We start from the raw sequence: 7,888 nt of genomic DNA on the forward strand, positions 1-7,888 counted from the left end.
CAGCTTTGATGTGGGCTGTGCCCCAGCAGTGACAGCAGTTCAGCAGTGGAAGAGCTGTTCCCATGCGGTGTTATATGCAGCTGTTACTTAGTGGCCTCCACCCCAGAGGTGGCTGCATCTTAGCCTCACTGGGAAACAGCATTTTGCATACAACAGAGACAGAGAGCCCCAAAGAGTGACCTGCAAGCTGTGCCCCCTGCTGAGCTCTGCCCTGCTGCCTGTGGCACAGTGCCCCACCAGTGCTGCACTGGGGCAGTGGGACCAGCAGTCCTGGGGGCGGGGGAAAGCACCCCCTGCCGAACCCAACCCATCATGCACCTGGGCTGGTGAGTCCCCGCTGGTGCACTGGAGGTGGAGTCAGAGGCACCTAGGCGGCAATGATCAAACTTGTTTTGCTGACATAAGCGCAAAGGTGCCCGGGTGAGATGAACTCACCACAGTGGCTGCCCTGGGTGTGACGCATCAGCAACAGGCTGCACCCACTAGAGGAACCTCCCCCCAGAGTTGGGGGAGAGAACCCAGGAGTCCTGCCCCCCAGCTCTAACCATAGATCCCCTCTCCCTCCCAGAGGGCGGGGTGAGAACCCAGGAGTCCTGCCCCCCAGCTCTAACCATAGATCCCCTCTCTCTCCCGGAGGGCGGGGTGAGAACCCAGGAGTCCTGCCCCCCAGCTCTAACCATAGATCCCCTCTCTCTCCCGGAGGGCGGGGTGAGAACCCAGGAGTCCTGCCCCCCAGCTCTAACCATAGATCCCCCTCCCCTCCAGAGTGGGGGGAGAGAACACACGAGTCCTGCTCCCACCCGATTTGGCTGGTGCTGCCCACCCGGCTGGCTGCAGAATGCCAGGGGCAAGGCCCAGTCTGAGTGGGGCCGGGGGCTGCCCCAGAGCAGTATGGAGAGCCAAAGACCCCGGGGGGAGCGGGCAGAGGCTGCGGTAGAGCCCAGCCCCAGCAGTCGCCCCATGGCAGCACCCACAGTCAGTGACCCCCAGCTGAGCTGCACGGGCCCCTCTGCCTGGAGCTCTCGGTGGGCCCCTTAGGCTGCTGTGTGGGCACAGCTACTGCCAGCCTGGCCCAACCACTACTGGGGTGAGCCCCAGTCCAGGCCAGGGGGACTGCGCCCTGCTGCTGCCTGGGCTGGAGGAAAAAGGGCCCAGCTGCCGGCACCCCGAGACCTCCGCCCTGGCCAGCTCCAGGAGTGCCCCAGGGTGAGACTGAGGGCGTGGTCAGGATGGAGGGGCGGGTCTCGGATCAGGAGGCGGGGCTATGGGCGTGGTCAGGATGGAGGGGCGGGTCTCGGATCAGGAGGCGGGGCTATGGGCGTGGTCAGGATGGAGGGGCGGGTCTCTGGGATCAGGAGGCGGGTCTGGGGGCGTGGTCCGCAGGGAGAAGTTCGCTGTCCCTGCTCCGAGTTGGCGGCCCGCCCGTTGACATTAGGGCACACCCCTTACAGCTCTGCCCCCGCTCCCCAGCCGTCCCCCAGCCCCACCTGCTGCTGTCGGCAGACTTGCTGGCTACCCGGTCGGGACCGGCAGCAGGGTCCCCAGAGCGCGGGCGTGCTGGGCTCAGCGGCCTCACGTCGGCCGCCACCACGAGCAGGTGGAGGTCAGGGACGGACCAGCCGGAACAGGCGCCGGGCTCAGGCAGGAGTCCGCGGTGATACTCGGACCGGCCAGTGGCTACGGGGCCACCTGGCTGAGTAACGGCACAGACCGCAGGCCCCCTGCTGGGGCGCTGTGCTGTGTGGGGCGGGGCAGGGCCCAGCAGGGGGCGCTGTGCGGCGGGCCCGAGCCCGGCAGGGGGCGCTGCGCTGAAGGGAGGTGGCAGGGCCCAGCAGGGGGCGCTGTGCTGCAGGAGGGGGCGGGGTCCAGCCCAGCAGGGGGCGGGGCAGGCGAAGAGGTTTGCTGAGTCTGAACATAACTTCCTATGTGGGAGAGCAGATGAGTGAGGCTGCACAGAAATCAGGTAGCCAGGGGAGGGAGAAGACCTAAGGAAATGCCCAGACAAAGGGCTTTGTTAAAGGAAGAGAACTTTTAATTCCAAGGAAAACAATGGAAAACGATGACTGAGATCTCGGGCAAAATGAAGCAAAGAAACTGGCGAGGCAGAAAACAAGCGGGGGACGCGCTGGGGCCAGCACCGAGAGTGACGAGAGGCTTTGAAGGAAGGCGAGAATTGAAAAGAAAAGTTGAGAGCTCTGCGCCCCTCCCCCAACACAAATATGTGGTGCCTCAGTTTACCGGTGGCTCCATGTTGGTAACCCAGTTCAGAGAGGACCGAGCCCTTTCTGCCAGCGGAGCTCGTTGGGGGTTGGAAACGTGTGTTATCTTGCCCTGGCAGCTGGGAAAGGACCCTGGCGATAAGAGATTTATTTCTTCTCCCTGCGCCATGTGTGCCCCCAGGCCCCATAAGACAGAGGGCGGGAGAGGCAACCCGGGCAGGGCAGGAAGCCATGAGAGATGTGGTTATGATTGTGAATTGACGCACCACTGGGAGAGAGGGAGGCTGGAAAGGCCCAAGTTCAATACCTTGCTCCTTGCACAAGGCTCAGTGCCTCAGTTTCCCCACCTCTGTCGAGGCAGTGAAACCTGTTCCCGGTGGAGCTGCTGCAGACCTTTAGCCAACCAGCACCTGTTCACTGAAGGCCAGTGACCGAGAGCTGGGAGCCTCCTCCCTGGAAGCTGCGTGGTTATCCGGCTGCTTGGGTGATTCTGACGCTGCCCCACTGCTCGGTTGTGTGTCTCCTGGTGGTGCACATGGGCCCACGCCGTGGTGCACATATCAAAATCTATTTGGCACGTGGCTGGAAATGATTTGTGGGAACGGGTGAGAGCTGCTTGTCTGCAAGGACCCTTAGATCCTTTTTGGGACAGCCTGGCTTTGCACGCGGGCCCTTCTTGCAGGGGAGCAGCAAGCAGCAGGTCCGATGGGGCTGCGTTCCCTTTTCTGAGCCCCTGGCGCTCGGTGCTGTACACAATTCATTGTGCGGGTATCTCGGTCTGCAGCTGGGGAGCCAGTACAAGAACGAGGCAGCTGCACGTGTGCTCCCAGCGGCTCTGCCAGTGACAGGCCTGCCCTGCGATCTGTCAGCGGGTTGGGAGGCAGAGCTCAGGGGGGTGGCAGGACTGGGGCAGGGGGTTACTTCACCCCAAACTCACTCCGGGAGCTAAAGCTGCTTCATGAGGACTGGAGCTTGCAGGAGGTGGGGGCCAGGCGGTGCATGACTAGGGGCTCGGATAAAATCTGTCCCGGGGGCTGGAGACAGTCGTAATGGCTGCCAGTCCGGGCTGATGGGGAGATGTTAGATACAGGTTCCACCGCCCCAGCACCCGCCTCAGGCTTTATAACCCGTCCCGCCCTGTGCGACTGGGAGGAGTCGGACGGAGTGAAGGTAAGCGCTGCCCTTCCTGCACAGTTTTGTTCCCCATTATTCAGGGTACCGGCCTGTCTCCCCAAAAGGTCACCCTCCTGCTTCTCGTGGCTGCTGCCTCTTGGAACCTCACAGATGAGTGGCTTCAACACAATTTCCCTGCCCCACCCCAGAGGTGGCTGCATCTTGGTGCCAGGCAGCCATTCAAATGCGGCGTTACGTGTGGCTGTTCCCCACCCCAGAGGCAGCTGCAGTGGGGTGAGCTAGCTCTGTGCGGTGTTGTGTGCAGCTGTTTCTCAGCTGACCCATCTGACTCCCCTCCCAAGGCTGGGATAGAGCCAATGTGTCCTGGCTTCCAGACCGCCCTGCTCCAACCTGCCAGCCCCACACCCCGGAGTTGTCTCCCAGCTCCTCAGCCCTGTCTAATCCCCTACAGCCTATTCAGCAGCTGGGGATAAAACCCAGCTGCCTCTCCAGCTCTAATCACTAGGCACCCCAGCTGGAGATTCCCCAAAGCTGCAAGCCCCTGCAGGCAGGCAGGCAGTCAGTCAGTCCCTGGGCTTTCCCGCAGCGGGTCATTCCTGAAGCATTGTCCGTTATGGGTTGTGCATGCCCTGGAGTGTTGTTCCAGCCCGTCCCTAGTGAGACCCACAGGGCGGCAGGGAACCCTACCCTTAACCTGGCCTCCTACTCCCTGGACAACATCTACCGATGGTGCGTGAAGGCCATGAAAAGGTGCTTCCCTTCCCTGCTGGGAGAGAAGCTGGAGGAGGCGCCAATCTTACGTCAGGCGTGGTACCAGGCCAAGGAGCTGTGGATGGAGATGAAGAACCAGCTGAGCTTCCCAAAGACCTTGAGGGCCCTCTCCAGTGTGGCTGTCCTGGCCTACACCTTGGAGGAGACACCACTGTACAAGTCCTTCAACGCGGCCACCAGAGCAGCCTGGAAGAGCCCCCTGACCTACGCCGACTTCCCCTTAAGTGCTTGCATTTCCTCCTGAGCCCGGCGGCCAGGCAGCTCGGTGCCTGGGAGTCCAGCTGCACCAAGGTCTACCAAGTATCGGAGGGGTAGCCGTGTTAGTCTGGATCTGTAACAGCAACGAAGGGTCCTGTGGCACCTTATAGACTAACAGAAAAGTTTTGAGCATGAGCTTTCGTGAGCACAGACTGTGCTCACGAAAGCTCATGCTCAAAACTTTTCTGTTAGTCTATAAGGTGCCACAGGACCCTTCGTTGCTGTTCAAGGTCTACCAAGGTGACGTTCTCCCTCGAGGGGCTGTTCCGCTTCACCTCCACCTCACAGCAGAGGCAGGTGGCGGAGGAGTTCAGCCATGCCATGTTCTTCGTGCCGGTCTCCGGCCAGGTGTTCCCGGTGGGGAATCTCTCCCACTCCCCGGGCGAGCAGGACACCACAGTGCTGCCCTCCGAGATGTTCCGGGTCACCCAGGTGAAGGGGGCGCCGAGGAAGACGACGGCGCACGCCACGTCAGTTGGCGTGTGCAGCAGCCACGACTGCGCCTACCTGGGGAGAGGTGAGGGGGACGGGCGCGCTGGAAGGCTGCCAGGGAGAGCCTGATGAGCCCCGGTGGGACACGGCACCTCAGCTCAGGGCTGAGGGGTGGGTGAGGAATGGGACCTGGGCCTTGCCCCTGAGGAGGGCCCCAGCGCCTGTCCGGCTCCCGGCCCTGGTGTTGGCTCACTGGTGGGGTGCAGGGCTGGGAAAATTCATAATGTTTTCTGTTTTCCAGATGGGAACAGCACCATGAGCTGCCCTGACCACCAAGGTACGGCAGATTCCTGGGTTCTGGCCATGGCTTTGGGCATGGCAGGGGCCTGGGGGGTCTGAGCAGCAGGGGCTGGGAGCCAGGACACCTGGGTTCTCTCCCCTGCCCAGGGAAGCGGGTGGAGTCTGGGGAGCTGGGAGGGAGCTGACAGCCAGGACTCCTGGGTTCTCTTCTCAGCTCTGGGGGGTGTGGGCAGCAGGGTCTGGTCAGTTGGAGCTGGCAGACAGGGCACCTGGGTTCTATCCCCTGCCCAGGGAGGAGGAGTGGGGTCTGGTGGTTAGAGCGGGGGGCTCAGAGCCAGGACATCTGGGTTCTCTCCCCTGCCCCAAGAGGGAAATGGGGGGTGTCTAGGAGATTGCAGGGGTGGGGCTGGGAGCCAGGACCCCAAGTTCTTTTCCCTGTTCTGCAGTTGGTTCCTTGGGCGAGTTTCGGGGGATCTCTGCTCACTCCGGGCCTCGGTTTCCCCGGAGCACAGAGCTGGCAACAGCGATCAAGCTGAGCAGAGTGCTGTGGGGTCTGTGGCAAGGGGCATGTGGATGGCTAACGTGGGGTGTGCTTGTGTCTCCCCGCAGTGCTGTACTTGTGAGGCGCCCGTCGCTTTGCAGCAAGGAGGGGATGCACCCACCCCTGGGAGGGCCTTCGCCAGGAGCCATCTCTGTGTGTGTGTGGGTGGCACTGTCCCCTGCTCGATGGAACCAGGGCTGTGTGTAAGACCATAAGAACAGCCACACACTGTGTCAGACCGTAGGTCCATCTAGTGCAGGGTCCTGTCTTCGACAGTGGCCGATGCCAGGTGCCCCAGAGGGAGTGAACAGAACAGGGAATCATTGCACGATCAACTTCCTGTTGCCCATTTCCAGGCTCTGGCAAACAGCCATTGACGGATGTGTCCCCCATGCATTTATCTAGTTCTTTTTTATACTCTACTATAGTCTTGGCCTTCACAACGTCCTCCGGCAAGGAGTTCCACAGGTTAACTGTGCGTCGCGTGAAAAAGTATTTCCTATTGTTTGTTTTCAACCTGCTGCCTGTTAATTTCATTTGGTGACCCCGAGCTCTTGTGTTGTGGGAAGGAGTAAATAACATTTCCTTATTTACTTTCTCCGCACTAGTCATGATTTTACAGACCTCTATCATATCCCCCTTGGTCATCTTTTTTCCAAGTTAAAAAGTCCCAGTCTTATTAATCTCTCCTCATACGGCAGATGGTCCATACACTTAATCATTTTTGTTGCCCTTTTCTGAACCTTTTCCGATTCCAATGTATCTTTTTTTGAGATGGGGCGACCCCCACATCTGTACACAGTATTCCAGATGTGGACGTACCATGGATTTATATAAACGTAATATGACATTTTCTGTCTTATTATCTATTCCTTTCTTAATGGTTCCCACATTTTGTTTGCTTTTTTGACTTCTGCTGCACACTGAGTGGATGTCTTCAGAGAACTATCCACAGTGACTCCAGGATCTCTTTCTTGAGTGGTAACAGCTAAGTCAGGCCCCATCATTTTATACATATAGTTGGGATTATATTTTCAAATGTACATTACTTTGCACTTATCAACATTGAATTTCATCTGCTATTTTGTTGCCCAATCCCCCAAATTGTTAAGATCCTTTTGTAGCTCTTCCCAGTCTGCTTGGGACTTAACTATTAGGAGTAGTTTTGTGTCATCTGCAAATTTTGCCACCTCCCTGTTTATCCCTTTTTCCAAATCACTTCTAAACATGTTGAATACGACTGGTCCCAGCACAGACCTCTGGGGGACACCACTATTCATCTCTCTCCAGTCTGAAACCTGACCGTTTATTCCTACCCTTTGTTTCCAATCTTTTAATCAGTTACCAGTCCAAGAAAGGACCTTCCCTCTTATCCCATGAGGTTAACTTTGCTTTAGAGCCTTTGGTGAGGGACCTTGTAGTCCCTTGGTGAGGGACCTGTAGTATTTTCCCAGCCACAGGAGTGTTAAATTTAATTATATTATGGTCACTATTACCCAGAGGTCCAGACACATTCACCTCCTGGACCAGACCCTGTGCTCCATTTAGGATTAAATCAAGAATCGCCCCTCCTCTTGTGGGTTCCAGGACTAGCCGCACCAAGAAGCGGTCACTTAAGATGTCAAGACACTTTATCTCAGCTTCCTGTCCTGAGGTGACATGTACCCAGTCTATATGCGGCTAGTTGAAATCCCCCATTATTATTTTGATAGCCTCTCTAATCTCCCTGAGCATTTCACAGTCACCATCACCATCCTGGTCAGGTGGCCGCTGATATATCCCTATCATTATATTCTTGTTACTCCAGCATGGGATTGCTACCCAGAGAGATTCTATGGTACAGTTTGGTTCATGTATGACTTTTCCTTCATTTGATTCTACACTTCCTTTAATGTATAGTGCCACCCCCACTCCCCCAGCACGACCTGGTCTGTCCTTCCAATACACTTGTACCCTGGTATTCCTGTGTCCCATTGATTATCCTCATTCCACCGTTTCTGTGATACCCACTGTATCAATAGCTTCACTGAATGCCTGGCACTCCAGTGCACCCATCTTATTATTTAGACTTCTAGCATTTGTGTATAAGCACTTTAAAAACTCGTCACACTTTAGCTGCCCCCCATGACATGATGTGATTGAAAGGGACTTTCTTCTGCCCGACAAGTCCTCCTCAGGTACTACCTGTGTTTTATCATGTTTCATCCTCTCCTGTCTACTAGGACACTGGGAC

General features: G+C 57.5%; 1 pseudogene; it reads left to right on the forward strand.

The window, feature by feature from the left end:
* Positions 1–3,636: 3,636 nt before the first annotated feature.
* On the forward strand, positions 3,637–6,444 carry LOC142015016 (erythroblast NAD(P)(+)--arginine ADP-ribosyltransferase-like; annotated as a pseudogene).
* Positions 6,445–7,888: the final 1,444 nt, after the last annotated feature.

The sequence above is a fragment of the Carettochelys insculpta genome, chromosome 6, assembly GCF_033958435.1.
Source record: "Carettochelys insculpta isolate YL-2023 chromosome 6, ASM3395843v1, whole genome shotgun sequence".
Classification (NCBI taxonomy): Eukaryota; Metazoa; Chordata; order Testudines; family Carettochelyidae; genus Carettochelys; species Carettochelys insculpta.